Source organism: Rhynchophorus ferrugineus, unplaced genomic scaffold (assembly GCF_030347505.1).
Source record: "Rhynchophorus ferrugineus isolate W39M unplaced genomic scaffold, kcgeb_rfMv2 rfM8, whole genome shotgun sequence".
NCBI lineage: Eukaryota > Metazoa > Arthropoda > Insecta > Coleoptera > Curculionidae > Rhynchophorus > Rhynchophorus ferrugineus.
Genome location: NW_027472587.1, coordinates 10819084 through 10836427, shown reverse-complemented (window position 1 = coordinate 10836427; position 17344 = coordinate 10819084). Strand labels below are relative to the sequence as shown.

At 32.3% G+C, this 17344-nt stretch overlaps 1 protein-coding gene and 1 long non-coding RNA gene across 4 annotated transcripts in view; one reads left to right on the top strand and one right to left on the bottom strand.

Annotated features, from left to right (window-relative positions):
* Positions 1–17344, bottom strand: part of shot (dystonin-like protein short stop) — a 342592-nt gene that overhangs the window by 270464 nt on the left and 54784 nt on the right. The gene's annotated exons all lie outside the window — the stretch shown is intronic.
* Positions 7627–10315, top strand: LOC143200784 (uncharacterized). Of its 2 annotated transcripts, none has more exons than XR_013006813.1 (3): positions 7627–7763; positions 10036–10127; positions 10185–10315. It is a non-coding gene; the product is annotated as an uncharacterized LOC143200784 (long non-coding RNA). The 2 variants fall into 2 exon arrangements; XR_013006814.1 differs by having other exon boundaries at positions 7629–7763; positions 10029–10127.

Sequence of the window (17344 nt, the reverse complement as noted above, 5' to 3'; positions counted from 1 at the left end):
TCCAATATTTACATTAATTTATTGTTGTGTCTCCTAAATACCATTTGATTCTATTTAGGAGCCTTTATAAACTGAAGGAAATAAATTAGATGACATGTTTTTCTTATATGTTAAGTTATATTTACAAGTTTGGCTATAAAAACAGTTAAAAAAGATTATTAATAATATAGATGGCATTAGAGTTTACCACAATAATATTGATTCCAAGTCTAAAGATTTGTGCGAAGGTAGTACTTTAGTTTAGTTTGGAAATCTCCAAGATGGTGTTAGCATCAGTTTTTTTGCAATTCTGCAAATGCAATGAATGCAAGTAAAAAATACACTCAAATCATTACCGTAATCTATGTGAATATCTAAATGTAAAAAAACCTGATTTACATAATTCTTCATCAAGACAACGAAACGACAAAAATCAGTGGTTTAAAATACAAATTGTCCCTACATCAACCATATTTACCAGATTCGGTCACCTCTGACTATTGGCTGCTCTCAGATCTTCAGAAATTCATGAAATTTATGTAATATATATCAAGTATATACAATCTGCCCAAGTATGTTACAATATCACCTTAGTAAAGTATCTCCTACTAATCACTCAGTTCATTTCATCAGGTTGGATAGTAGCAAACGTGTTACAAACTTATTATACCTACTTATTATATAACACTAACGTTTATACATATATGGGTTCTAGAGATCGGATTAAATGGGTTTAACAGGTCAATTGAAAAGTCCACGGCCTGACACATAGATGGTGTTACTAGAATTAAATCCATATGTTTTTTAGTTAGCCCCAACCCTCAAAAGATGCGTGTATAAATTTGACAGTTCTCAAAATCATTAGTTTGTGAATTATAGCATTTTGAGTGAAGCAACTTTGGTTATTGTGAAAAAAAAATGGATAAAAAGAAATTTCGCCTGTTTATAAAATATTGCTTTTTGAAGGGAAAAAATACAGTTGAAGCAAAAACTTGGCTTGATGCCGCATTTCCGGACACTGCCCCAAGAAAATTAACCATCAAGGATTGGTATGCTAAGTTTAGACGTGGTGAAACGAGCACCGAAGACGGTGAACGCAGTGGACGCCCAAAAGAGGTTGTTACGGACGAAAACATTTAAAAAATCTACAAAATGATTTTGAATGACCAAATGATTTTGAATGACCATAAATTGAAATTGAATGAAATAGCAGAATATTTGGGTATGAGAAAGCTTTAATCAAAATGGGTGCCGCGCGGGTTAACTTTTAACCAAAAACAACGACGAGTTGATCATTCGGAGCATTGTTTGAAGATGATCAGGCATAATAAACCCGAGTTTTTGCGTCGATATGTGACAATGGATGAAACACGGCTCCATCATTTCACTCCGAGGTCCAATCGACAGTCATTCGAGTGGACTGCACACGATGAAACCGTTCCAAAGCGTGGGAAACGCAAAAGTCGGTTGGTAAGGTCATGGCGTCTGTATTTTGGGATGCGCATGGAATAATTTTCATTAACAACCTCGAAAAAGGAAGGACCATCAACAGCGACTATTAAATAGCGTCATTGGACCGTTTGATGGACGAAATCGCCGAAAAACGGCCGCATTTGAAGATAAAGAAAGTGCTGCTTCACCAAGACAATGCACCGTGTCAAAAGTCAGTGAAAATGATGACAAAAATCCATGAACTGGGCTTCGAATTGCTTCCACATCCACCGTATTCACCAGATCTCGCACCCAGCGGCTATTTCCTGTTCTCAGATCTCAAAAGGATGCTCGCTAGGACGAAATTTTCGTCGAATGAAGAGGTGATCGCCCAAATTGAGTCCTATTTTGAAGCAAAGGATAAATCGTACTGCAAAAATTGTATCGAAAGTTGGGGGTCACTATAATCAGTTTATTACCCTTGAAGGGAATTATGTTAAATAAAAAAAACTAATTTTGTCAAAAAATGTGTTTTACTATGGTAGGCCTGGGACTTTTCAATTGACCTGTTGAGTATCGATTTGTATTGAAATATCCGGTTACTAAGGACAAAGTAGATTTGCGTCCGACAAGTCAATATGTTTCGTCTAGTTTAAGTCCAAGTTATTTTCGTTTAACAAGTATGTGCTTCTTTCAAAGTAAGACGTCGATCTAGATGCACGTCAAGATATTTAGCATTCTTCACTTGGTGGGAATGTTCTTCTACGTAAGGTAAAAGGTACATGAACAAATTAATGGAAAATAAATACATTATAAAAGTAACGTGAAAGTGTATTTCGACAGCTTTCCCGGATAATTTGTTATTTTCAGAAAAAAAAACATAAAAACAATCTCTTCAACCATTATATATTAACGTTTACATCGTACATGCATTTTTCTTACTAAACAATGCAAGCAGGTTTGTCGACCTCTAGGCAGGTATATACTACATTATAATTTTAATTCAAAATACTATAGCGTATAATTTCTTGAATACGTGTGTACTAGTTCTAACTAGGATGAAAAATGTAATAATGGCGTGTATGAGGCTGAAGTTGAACATAACTATTGTAAAACACGAAACAGGTTGGTTCTAGGTAAGTCACAAGAAATGCGTATAATATAAATGGTACGAGATTCTTACTACAAACAATAACAAATGAAGCTAAAATGTGTCATTGACAAAATAAACTGGCTTATTTAACGTTGAAAAATGACATTTAACGTTTAAATATCATTTAGATATAGCAAAGTTTTGCAATATGTTTGAGACTTAAACAGTGACAAGGTCATTAATAAATATATGTTAATTCTGCTTTCAGTGTGTCTAATTCCATTTTATCGTATTGGGGACTTCTATTTTCAAGTAGTCATCAATATCTGTGAATAAATACTGTTACTAGAACTAGAAAGTATTAATAACCTTAATTGAAAACTAGTTCATTTCAGAACTTAATAAATCACTATTTAAGTCCAAATATTTGAGTTAGCTAGGGTAAAAAAACCATTTATGACCTGCTTCGGGCATTAAACGTGACTTTTAAACTTATTAACATCTGAAACTCTAAACGAAAATGTCTGGTATTCGGATGAATATATTATCAGGACTGGGAAAAGGCCCGTGGCGTTTTTTTAAATAATATTCGCCCGTTTTTGTATAGTTTAAAAAGGATTTTATTTAAACTAAATATTATCGAAAAATTTTTATGTTTCTAATTAAAAAATTTAAGTCTTCATCGCCAACTTTAGATTTCTGACGAATCAGGTACGAATGAAGGACATATTCAGTCTGAGAAGAGATTAACAGTTGTTTTATAAAGTAAAATACGGATAGAATAGCAGTGTTATCAATGTCGTTGTCTCCCTCCTGAAGAAACGATCAAAGGGATGGTGGTCGTGGCAGTTATCCCGTCTGGATAGCTCTCAGTTGTAACACATTATTTGTGAGTATACGGCTAAATACTTAAAGTACTGTAATCCACCTCCATGTCAATGAATGCTTACAGTAACTACGTAAGATTGCTAAACCGTCAATTTGTCTATTCTTCTTTCTAATAAGTAACTTAAATTAATAAAAATGAAGTGGCTACTTGCTGGAATGACTGTAAAGTCAACGTTGCAGCTCAATCCCATTCTAATATAAACTAAACCTTTATAATGTAAATACATAACTCGTTATCCAACGGCTTTGTATGAATGGCTCAAAATCCCATTCGTATTGGCCCTGTTTTACTTGCAGAACTTTTTCAAGAACTCCATCAACTTTTTCAGTGATTATATTATAATAATGTGATTCATCTTTTAAATCAAAATCAGCAGGAAAAACTACGTCGAACTGTACCTGAAGTACTACCTTCCTTTTATCGGTGACTTTTATAAACCTCAAACACCACTACTGTGACATATGCTGACGAAACGGCGATTTTATCACCTCATAACAATCCAATATCCACCACAAGGCCAACTTCATTTCAACAAAATCCATTTGTGATTGAAAACATGACATATCAAGAAGAATGAGACAAAATCTACTCACGTAACGTTCACCCTACCTGGAAGAAGTTGTCCTCCAGTAAATCTTAATAACCATGAACTCGCGTGATAATGCTAAATATCTGGTTATGCATCTAGATCGACGCTTAACCTGGAAGAAGCATACATTAATAAATCGCAAACAAGTTGGGCTTAAATAGAACCGAATGTACTAGAGTATAGAGCGGAAAATATCTTTGCATAATAGGGTATTGGTGTATAAGTCATTTCTGAGATTCAATCTCTTGGAAACCATAAAGAGCATGATCCAAAGTGTCAGTAGAAAGAGTGTCAGTGCACCCCAATACACTCGGCAAACATTTAAATCTACACGATGTCAGTGAAGTGGGTAGGTAGGTAAATGTTTACTATCCGACCTGATTAAAATACATAAAATACAATACTAGTTTATAAGTTTGTACAGATCATTTATGGAAGAGATCTTTTAAATGTTATTGTTTAACATAAATCCCATAAAATACTTATTATCCATTGGGCATATTGTCGAATGTCAAGAGAATAATAATTAAAAAATTATAAAGCGTCCCTGGGTGGCAAAAATCCACCATATTCGCTGTATTTAGGCCCTATTGGTTGTAATATATTTCAAAACTTTAAAAAATGGCTCTCATAATAAAAAAAGAACTATTAAAAAGAATATTAGAAGAGATGGATAACACGACTGTAGTTTCATGGAGTATATAAAATATAGAAAGACACTGAATCACTATCACTTACACTAAGATAAACATTTTGTCCTTAACCTCAAGGGCACATAACTCTTATTAATAAGCCATTGTTCTCGCTGTGGTTCCATCAATTTGTATAGCAGTTTATTCGCTCGTTTATATCATATCATATCTCTCTGTGATACAATTGCAGCGATACAAGTCTTCTTATTTGAATAACATACATTATATATTATAAAGATTGTAAAAATATGTTTTTTGTATACGAGTCACAGCTAACTCACTCGATAATCATCAAGATAGCGTCATCCGCGTGGTCATACTTCTTGTAGCAATATAATTATTAAATAGTTGATCATTGATAACGGTATATATGAAATTAATATAACCTCATTGTGCTACTCGCTCAAGAGCTCTGATAAAAAAATCAATTATGCAAAAAATAATAATTTGTTTATCATAAAAAACGCACTAACTATCAACCTGAAGATCGCAATCTCTATTATTTTAGTTAATTAATCCATATTAAATCTAGACTACCGCCAATCATAAACTAAATAATATTAACAATTTTCATATTATAACGAACTATTTCATATAATCAAAAGCAGAAACTAACCACCGCCTAGTAAGGCAACCCTAGTGGTTGTTCCCCTATTTAACAGCTTTAGTGGCAACCCCAAAAAGGTTTAGTAATGAACCACATGCCCCGTTAATCTTGAATATGCCCTACAGTAACATTTGTCATGTCAGCTACATCACTGTACCGAGAGAATACTGTGTTTTTTATTATTTGATAGCAACATTCGTAATAACATTGCGTGTTTATCTCCACTTAAAAGGACAACGTTGTACGTATAAATGTTGACATGTCTATAAGCTACGTGAAGACAGAAGCTATGCCACACCTGTTTATTCACACATCTACCTAATATTACACTGAGTATTGTAAATTAGTTTTGATGAACTTTTTCGTAATTTCGAAACGTTTTTATAAAAAAATGGAAAATGCCTTCTGTATACATTGTTAACGATACTCGCATCAATATACAAGAGGAGCGCGTGGTAAGTATATCAGTGTGTCTTTCCCAAATTCAAATGAAATTAGACTAGTCAAACTAAAGTTAGGATTAACACTTATACACTATACAAGTTCATATGGTTTGGGTGGCTTTAATTTTCTGGTATCCTGTGTGTTGTCCAATAGCTGTATTACTTCTATGTTGCTATGGATTGGTAATATTATTTCATGTATAAGACGACATCTTGGATAATCTCGTAGATCAATTTGATTTTGAGATAATCGTGCCGTTCTTCATTAGTTAACAAGTCAATTGAAAAGTCCCCGACCTGGCACATAGATGGCGCTACTAGAATTAAAGTCATATGTTTTTTAGTTAACCCTAACCCTCAAAAGATGCGTGTATAAATTCGACACCTGTCGGATCATTAGTTTGTGAATTATAGCATTTTGAGTTAAGCTACTTTTGTTATGGAAAAAATGGATAAAAAGGAATTTTGCGCGTTAATAAAATACAGTTGAAGCAAAAACTTGGCTTGATGCCGAGTTTCCGGACAGTGCCCAAGGAAAATCAACCATCAAGTATGCTAAGTTTAGACATGGTGAAATTAGCATCGAAGACGGTGAACGCAGTGGGCGCTCAAAAGAGGTTGTAACCGACGAAAACATTTAAAAAATCGACAAAATGATATTGAATGACCGTAAATTGAAACTGAATGAAATAGCAGACCCTCTAAAGATATCAACTGACCGTGTACATCATATCATTCAAGAATATTGGGTATGAGAAAGCTCTGTGCAAAGTGACAAAAGTGTTTTTGACCAAAAACAACGACGAGTTGATGACTCGGAGCAGTGTTTGAAGATGATAAATCGCAATAAACCCGAGTTTTTGCATCGATATGTGATAATGGATGAAACATGGCTGTATCATTTCACTCCGACGTCCAATCGACAGTCATCCAAGTAGATTGCACACGATGAATCCGCTTCAAAGCGTGGGAAAACGCAACAGTCGGCTGGCAAGGTTATGGCGTCTGTATTTTGGGATGCGCATGGAATAATTTTCATTGACTACATTGGAAAAGGAAGGACCATCAACAGCGACTATTATATAGCGTTATTGAACCGTTTGAAAGACGAATTCGCCGAAAAACGGCCGCATTAGAAGAAAAAGAAAGTGCTGCTTCACCAAGACAATGAACCGTGTCACAAGTCAGTGAAAACGATGGCAAAAATCCACGAATTGGGCTTCGAATTGCTTCCTCATCCATATTAAAATGGGAAGTGCCGCTCCATCCGCCGTAGTCTCCAGACTATGGTCCTTATTACTACTTGTTCCGGATGAGTCGTGATCTATCTGAGAAGCGCATCACTTCTTATGAAGATACCAAAAAATTGGTCGATTCGTGGATAGCCTCAAAAGATAAATCGTTCTGGAGACTGAATCCATAAATTGCCTGGAAGAAGATGAAATAAAGTAACAGAGATCAACGGACAATACTTTGGGTAAAAAATATTGTACCGATTTTTCACAATAAAGCTTCAAATTTAAAATTTATTTATAATAATATAATATTATATACATTTTCTTGGAAAATCAAAAATAAATTGTAAAACAATCTCCATCTGTTTGGTCTCTAGTTTATTAAAATCAACCCCTACTACTGCAATTACAGTCGTCGACTTTGTAATAAAGCCGCATGGCTTCGCCTTGCTACATTCTAACGTTCTAACTCATACACGAATATTCACCCACGCCACGGATCGTAACAGTAGAATGTAATTTCGCCAGGATGGAGCCTATTGGTCGATTGCCTTTGGGGTCCGGCCACCCACTTGCATTATTTAACAATAAAAGTTCTAACATCCTCGCGTGTATATACCCAATTCAAAAATTAATAAATTACGACCGTTATTATTTCAGATAAAAGACTCGACGACAATAACTAAATTTTAGTAGTTTTTTTTGGTAAATGTACGTATGTGACGGCAAAAGTGCTCTTTTCCTATGCTTGTAATTAGGTTTAATAGTATCCCATAATAGGAGGATAAGCTCGTTGGAGAGGAATGTAAAGTATAATATTTATTAATTTTTATTTTTATTTATTAAATTTAATTGTGATTTTTTTTATTAATTACATCTAACATCAGCTACGCTTAGTACAATCTTAATTTACAAATCAATTTATTACTACTGTTCTGTTGTACTTACATTAATACACAAGAAAGTCGAGTACGGGATTAATACATCAGTATGTATTTTCCTAAATGATTGTGATATTTGAATAAAAATAACACAGGTCTGCAATAAAAACAAGTTTCCGTGACTATTTTTTGAATAAATACTGATTAAATAATATGGGAGAAACTCCATGACTTTAGGATTTTTTTAAATAAATGTAATATCAATACAGCACAATAGCGTTGATAGATTCATTAAAAAGAAGCTTTAAAGCAGTTCTGCTCCATAGCAGCAGTTTTTATACAATCACTCCTGTATACCTCAAAGAAACCTACAAGAACTTGGAATTGGTTCTTAAGAAATTAAAATTGATGAAGCAATTTGTAATATTTATCATGGCAGAAGATGTATCTGGGTCTAAGGCTGTAGAAAAAGTACAAGTAGTGGTCAACAAGATCTACAAATGGACTAGGAGTTGTCCATGCCAATTTTGGGTTGCAGATTCCTGATTCCTCAAGTAGAATCTGTTAAATATCTCGGAATACATCTCGATGGTACCTTAGATTGGAAACATCATATCAGACAAAAAGCAGAGCAGATTAAGACTCAAAGTTAAGCAACTGTACTGGTTAATGGGAAGATACTCTCAACTTGGCTTAGAACCAAAGATATTGGTTTATTAATCAATCAAAGCCAATTTGGGCCTATGGGGTGCAAACAAGTGGTCACAGTAAAACATCAAACCATCTAGTAATCTAACGCAGCAAAAATAAAGTTATAGGATTAATTATGAATGAGCTGCACGATAACCTCGAAATTTTTTTTTATTACTCTTCGTGAGTCCACAATCTGCCCTATTGGCAATAAGTATTTCTTCTGTTTTTATTATACATACATGGCATGTAGAAAATCACTTCATTAAGCAATCTTCTGTATAAAATATTATCTTAATTAATTAGTCTTATTCTAATGCTTATTCTAAACTATACATATGTCCAGTAATCAGATCAGGTGGTGTTAAACGTTTTAGTCTACGCACTTCACTATCACGTCGCATATTTAGCTGATTAGCGAGTACATTGGGATGCACTGACACCCTTTCGAAGTACTTCACACAAACACGTTGGATTACACTCGTTATAGGTTCTAGAGAAATATCGCGTTGTATCACTTTATTTGAAATATAGTACGGAGCATCAACAATGGCACGCAACACCTTATTTTGGAACCGTTGAATGATGGATATATTAGATTTGCTAGCGGTACCCCATAGTTGAATTCCATATGTCCAAATGGGCTTGAGTATAGACTCATACAGCAATACCTTGTTATCTAATGATAACTTGGATTTGCGCCCAATGAGCCAATACATTTGATATAATTTTAGTCCCAGTTGTTTCCGTTTAGAAAGTATGTGCTTCTTCCAGGTTAGGCGTCGATCTAAATGCATACCAAGATATTTAACATGCTCTGCTTGGGGGAGTTGACGATGATTGATATTTACTGGTGGACATGTTCTTCTACGCAGGGTAAACGTTATATGCGTGGATTTTGATTCATTGGCTTTAATGCGCCATGTCTTCAACCATAATTGTATTTGCTCCAGGTGGGTTTGTAGGTTTATTGATGCTGTGACTGGATCTTCATGGGATGCTAAGATTGCTGTATCGTTTGCATATGTTGCCACAGTAGTTATTTTTGTGGTGGGCAGATCAGCCGTATACAGAAGATACACTACTGGAAACCTCGAAATCAAATGGATATACGAAGTGATCCAAGAATTCGCCTTAAAATATGAAATAAGATTACTAAATCACAGCAACGTGGAAGCAATACAGCTACTGGACAACACGTAGAAAATCAGGAGATTGAAGCGAATCAAACCACACGAACTTCTTTAGTCTATAAAAGTATTTTTAACTTTAGCCTAAGTAGTTTAGTTTTCTTTTAATTTGGGAAATATATACTGATGTATTAATCCCGTACTCGCCTTGCTTGTGTATTAATGCAAGTACAACAGTACAGTAATAATAAATTAATTTGTCAACTAAGATTTTACTAAGTATATCTAACGTAAGATGTAATTAATAATAAAAAAATTGTAATATAACTTCTCAAAGATGGAGATTGCTTCAAATACATAGTTTTAAAGTTTTTAGACCTATGAGACGGCTTATGACTGACCCACAATTCATCACGAGCATGACGAATCATCAACTGTTTACTCGACTCAACTCACTAACCTCAACTGGTATACTTTTAAGAAAGTCATAGAGCCATAAATACTTATACTTATATTATACTTTAGGTTGCCCAATTAGTCCAAACGTACATTTTTTTCACCAGAATATTAAGAGAGGAAGAAAAAACACCAAAGAAAATGGAGGGTCCCAATGATATCAGACTACTGTTAGACGCTTCAAATAGGCGAAAATGTAAAGCAGAATCTCACAGGGAAAAATAAGTTTTAGTGTGTTAGTGAACGTATATTAGATTTTAAAAAACGTGTAGTCTTATGACAAAAAAACAAGTTGTATGTTGAAATTACTCTGTACTATGTACAAACATAACAAATATTGATGAAATAAAAACTGTATGAAATATACCAAGACTCCAAAATTCTATTTCGATGCCAAAAAGCAACTAATATATAAAAGAAAACATTTTCAAAATTCTAAATTTATTTTTAATTTCATTATATATTTTCTTAATTTAATTTAAATATTTAAACAATAAAAAACCGATTGAAAATTAATATTTAGTAAAATTTCGTTAAAATATCATAATATTTAATGATTAGTTGGGAAAAAAGAAATTTCGGTTTTTCCTAATAAATGGCTTTAAAGCACTATATATCGGGTAATACTTATTCAATGAAGCCATGCTATAGTGTATTTGAAACAGTACTTAAAACATTCGAAATAATATATAATTTGTTTAATATATAATTATACAACTATACGTTTATGTATTAATATAATACTTATGATATTATTTTTGTTGTTCTGATTTCAACAAAACTCAAGAACATTATTTCACTTTTTTATTTCACACTGGACCGAAGAGTCCAGGTCAATGATAAAACACAAAATATTGAAAGTATTAGGCAAATGTCAACAAATCTTTGATCATCTTTGTCCTCAAGTTATATTATTTCATTAGATATAACCATCTTTCCATCAATATACTATAACAGTTAATTGTGCTAACATAACATATTATAGGCATTTAAAATTACTCTCTGATGATCTCAACTCAAAGTAGCGTATTCTTAAGTAATATTAATCGACCCTTACATTTGGACGTATATTGGACAAATATACGTTAACAGCCGAAGAATTCATGTTAAATTAAAAATAAATACATTATTGAAGATATATTGGCTATCGTTAATTAAAACTTCATTAACAGAAAAAACTGTGGTACGATAGTTGTCTTTTATATTTCGGGATTATGTTAGATTAGTGATGGTATCAGATTATTATCGTTTTAACCGTAAGGCCTTGACAGTGGAAGATGAAAAATTCTTTACAAACTGTCTCATTCTGCTTATTCATGCATTATAAAAGTTTTATGACTCACAAGAAGACGATTTGTCTATTCGAGTGTATGTTTAGTGTTGCAACAAGCGCGTCTTTGACAGATAATTGAACTCAACTTCTAGGTAACCATCGTAAAGAACACCTCATATCACCATATATTTATAAGTTAATAATCTAAACCACCACTTATCTGTATTCAATATTAACAATAAGATAATACAGTTTATTTAATTTGAAACATAATATAAACAAAGCAATAAAATGAATATGTTTGCATTAATTGAACAAATATAACAATTACAATATAGAGGCAGTAAAATAAACTCAAAGTCAGTTGAAATGATGTACTAATAATATTTACTTTCTGGTAATATGACTAACGAGCTGCTGTATTACTCAATCCTCATTTATTTCCTGACCGGACATGCCATCTGAAAATAAATATCCAGTCATACCTCCAGAAATATTAAAAAAATGTAATAGAACAGAAATAAATACCACTTAAAGCATGACAATAATTCATTCAAATTAAATTTCAATCAAAATGAGTAATTAAAGGTCAATGATGTTTTAAAAACAAATTATAATTGTTATTATTTAGTCACTAATGTTATCTGACAGTACATTTAAATTATTGTAGTTTGGGTGTAATAGAATATTTTAGCAATATAAAATGCGATACGGGTGTTGCCATTTATATTTTACTGTCAGAAAAGGGTTTCAAGTTAATAAATTATTATGATTCTCAAACCAGGGAAAAAGTCGGAATACGTTTCCTAACATCGTCCTATAAGCCTATTACGTGTGATATCCAAGGTTTACGAGAAGCTACACATCAAGAGACTTAAAATAATCACAGAAGAAATAAATATTATTCCAAAGCCGTTCCGTTCCGTTGGTTTCCGTAACAAACACAAAACAATAGAGCAACTTCACAGAAGGGTCAATCAAATAAATAAATACCTAACATAAATGAAAAAATCGATATATCTCTCGATATATTTCAAGCTTTTAATAAGGTGTAGCACACTGGACTTCATGTTAAATTGAACAATCTTCTGCCCTATCGGCACTTTCAACTACTAAAGTCATATCTCATAGACAGACATTTCATTGGTAAACGGTATGACGAATACACTGAACTACTTATACCAATTGGAAACATCAGATGCAGCCTAATAACGGTTAGTATTGCCAAAGCTCAAAACATAAATAGTAACCGCGTAACTAAACAATATTACGACGAATATATTAAGACTTGACTTTTAAACCGATATAAAATAATTAATTATTACTTATTAATTAGCAGTTAATACTGATATTTTGAAAACTGACTCTAAGATCGAGTTGATATGCCTAATAAAATTTCAAAAATATGTAAAGCTAAAGACATCCAACCACACAAACCTAATCAATGACCGTTAGATAAAAATGCGGATATCATTTTAAACATCGGGTAATAAAATTACCATACGTCCAGTTTATGAAATAATTAATAACCACCAAACTACGAAATGACTCCATAATTATAACGATAACCAGCGAAAACATTTTATTCTTGTGTCGTTTAAATGGACAAATTAACGATCAGCTTCGGGGACGTTCACAATTTATGGCCTAGACTATCAGGTTTAAGGAAAAGATGTTATTCTGGTTCTAGCGTAGCCACAACTTACGCTTAATTCGATTTGGTTGTTTATTGACAGATGTTTAACTAAATAGACGTGTAGCGTATAATGTGGAATGAATGTAATAAGTTCTAGTATAGGCAACGTCAGATTTAACTCACGTACAACCTATACTGCCCCTCCAGTTTTATCACAATTGAAATTGAATTGGAAGTTTTCGAACCGAAAATGGTGTGGCGGTGACATAAAACAACACAGGTAGAGAGTAATCGTTATAACACCAACAATAAATGAACCAAATCTAACAAAACCGCAATAAAGTCGGAGATTAATCGAATAAAACGAAGATAAAAAACATTGACTCGTGAAACGTTTATTTCAGTTTGGTTATTTGTTGATAAAATATATTTATATATAGTAGATGAAACTCAGGCATGACATCATCATATTCGTAACAATTACCGAAAATAATTTTCGAAGCTATATAACTAACTAAATAAACGTAATTTTTCCAAAATACCGAAAACATCTTCAGTAATCTTCCGTGTATACTTTGACGTACCATTAATTCTTATATTAGAATTTCTTAATGATGCCAGGCAATAATCAGAAACGATAAAATAGAGTCAATAATGAAAACATTTCGTTAATATAAGCACAAAATTCGTACCATAAGGAGGAATATATGGACAGTGAGGACGATGAGGACGTTTGAAGAAATGTAGTGACTGTTGCCAAAGCTATACAAATTTTTAAGCAAGCTTTGGAGTAAAAGAAAAGAACTACCATACAGATATATATTAGTTATTTGTCTACACTTTGTCTGAATTAGTTCACATTAACGGGCATCTGCTATATATTGTGTTTGCCTAATGAAAACGTATTAATGGACTTTTAAAAATACATGTATCTTCACAGTTTGGTCGAGATTGATATTTATTTAATGAAATATATACAGAAAATACAGTAATCCGTCTTGAAAAATTCAACAACAATCAGAGCGAATTCGACGTCAGTGTTTGATGATAAAAAAAGGCCCTTGGACTGAAAAATATAGATGTTTTTTATGGATTTTATAGATATATTCAATTTTGGATAGATAGATATTTTAGATTGTTTTTTCAGCAACACTAGGATGCAAATGTCATTTTGTTCTGATCGAACCTCTCTGGGTATTTTGGCCGTGTGATCATTTTTCTCAATCAAATAAAATTTCTTTCTCATCAAATGTAAAATGAGACACTTTTATTGCTTTCATACCCAACTAACTGTAAAGAGACGTCATGTGATATATGGGGATGCTTTGTAACAAATTTAAAAACTGAAACATTTTATTTACACTATTTTACTTTAATATATTTTTAAGAAATAGTCTATACGTCTTCTAATTGATATTCTCGCATAATTATAATACACAATAGAGAATGACATCCGTCGCTGACTTCAGCATCTCGTTCATCCGCGCAACAACCCATCATCATCAATATACGCACAAAGCTAGACCGTTTCAATAAACGAATGAGAAAAAAAAGACGGAAATTGACAAGACGAGAACAAAAAACAACTGACGGAACCAGAGCAAATCAATTTGAAATTCAAATTCAAACTTGCTTCTCATCGATTGATATTGAAATTTCGAGATCTTTTATTTACCTTCGAAATTAACCGACTGAAACGACCTTTGTATTTTTGCCAAACAATATTTTGTCCGTTTAGTTCGTGTAAAAAATATTTTTCAACAAATGCCAACACATTAATATCAATTTATATTGATATTATGGCAAATTCGGTTAGTTAATTTTACTGCAACAATAATTTTGTTAGAGAGATGTAGTGTGACACTTATATTTTAATATAATATTATTGAGAGTCACGATTTTTTTTAAATCAAAGATACTGCGCTACAAATTAAAGAATTAAGTACCCACTTATTTTATCTGTTTATTTATTCATGTAGATTGCTTAATAAAAATTCATCGGTAAATTTGTTCTATTAAGTACTGTTTACGTACAGTAAATAAAGTTTCCTTTCTATGTTGGGAAATACCCTTATAACTACCCTTCTAATCTTTATACATCTTGATGAAACCACATCCCTTGTTTATCCCTCTAAGAGGTCACAGTAGTAAAATTACAAAAAAGAAATGACAATGAGCAAATAAACTTTAGTGACATCCATCTTTTTATATGATATATGGCAGAGCAAATCAGACGCAATATCTAAGAACTGTACTGATTAGTCGGAAGATACTTCCAGCTTGACCTAAAATAAAGAGATTCTTTTATCAGTCTTTTATGAACCCTATTTGGCCTTAAGGGGTTCAAACATGGTGTTGCACGAAAACATTAAACCAACTAGTAATCCAACGATGCCAAACAAAGTTTTTGGGAAATATATACTGATGTATTTATCCCACACTAGTCTTGCTTGTATATTGATGCAAGTACAACAAAATAATAAAGTAAATTAAGATAGTACTAAACATATCTAATGTAAGATTTATTGAAAAATAACATTTCGTGTGTACGTGTGTGTAATTCATCCTCGTTTAGTTTTTCACTGAAAGTTTGGGTTTTTATTAAGAGACGTATTTGTGAACCGATGAAAACATTCCTTCATGTAAAAATTCTTTGCCTTTTTTGCCATAGCCTTCACAAATTTGGGTAGAGGAGGTAAAATAACGTCTTCAGGGCCTTCAAAGAAAAGTACTTGATATTTGACTTACGCACGTACAAAATCCCATTGTCATGACAAAAATTTAATTAAATTGCCGATTAATAGGTGTCTGACATATAAAAATAGTAGTTGGTGAATCCACATTGCAAACCAAGTAAGTGTCATTACTTTGAGATCAGCCCACACTTTTGACTTACAATATTTCGATTAAAATTTTCGAACCATCAATTAACTGTCATCTGAAGTTAGATTTATTAACATTTTCCTTACCAAAGGTTTATTAAAGACTTTGTAGTCTAGCAATACCATCATTTTGCTTTGCTTTGCGTCCTTAGATAATATCCTTTCCCCTCTCTCAAGCTGTTCTGAATATATTACTGTTAGTGTTGATTAATTATCTATAATAATTAATACATTCTTCCAAATTTGTACTGATATTAATCCGCACTGACGAAAAATTATTTCACAAATAATAATTCTTTAAATTAATTAGAACAAATAAACCTAACTAATGTTTTCTATTTTAGTTAACAATTATATCTGCTAACATAAGAATATCTAATAAACATATATTACATGAGACATTTGTAAAATATACTAAAAAAACTAATTAGCGTTTAAATAAATTATATGTTACGCTAATAACTATTATTATTAATTGATTAATACATAATTTGTTAATGATAACGTCAGCTGTTATTATAGCAATTTACCATAAAAACTTCATTATTTCCATAGCGTCTAGGGCAAAACGAAAAAGTTTTGATGTGTTCCCAGGAAAATGCTAGTCTTTTATCGATTTGGAAATAAATAGTAGTCTGACTGTCTAGACTTAGCCATACCGAATTTTCCAACTAGACCAGTCAATAATCTTCCGTCGTGGAATGACATAGCAACGAGATAAACGCGACGGATATCTTAGAGCGTATTAAGAAGAAAATACGCTTTATTCTCCTACGTAAACTATATAAATTTAACTAAAACATAGATAGATATATTATAGACCTATTAAAAAGATCTCGAATAGAAAAATATTTCAAAGACGTATCCATTATTCTTATATAATAAGTGATTTACTGTACGAACAAGTATTAAAACCTACATGTTTAAAAAAAGAAAATGTATTCAAGAAAATCAAACTATTTGGGTTTGGCTTTATAGTTGTACAGAGATTTTTAAATCATTGTAAAAAGTTTTATATAAAATAACATCGTATTGTATTAAGAAAAACTAGTTCTGGATAGTTTAAAATCACTCCTGAAAAGTAAGTGTTAAGTATCTTTCTATAGTTTCCAATTGTGTAATAAGGTAAGGATGGATAGAGAGTCGTTATTAATACATAAGCCCTTGAAAGGTTCGATGATGATAGCAACATATTCACTGATACAGATTGTTTTGATAACACATTTTTAACATGCTGCATGATATAGTTTGTATTGCAGAGACATATAGTTAGAGAATGAGACCAAAGTATTGACAGCTGACGGATTGCCTATTATTGTAAATATTTAGAATTAATAACATAGGAAAAGAAAGTGACATCTACTGTTGACGTAATAAAACTTTAAGAAAATTTTAAGATAGTATCTATTGAAAAGAGAAAACATTACAATCAAGACTA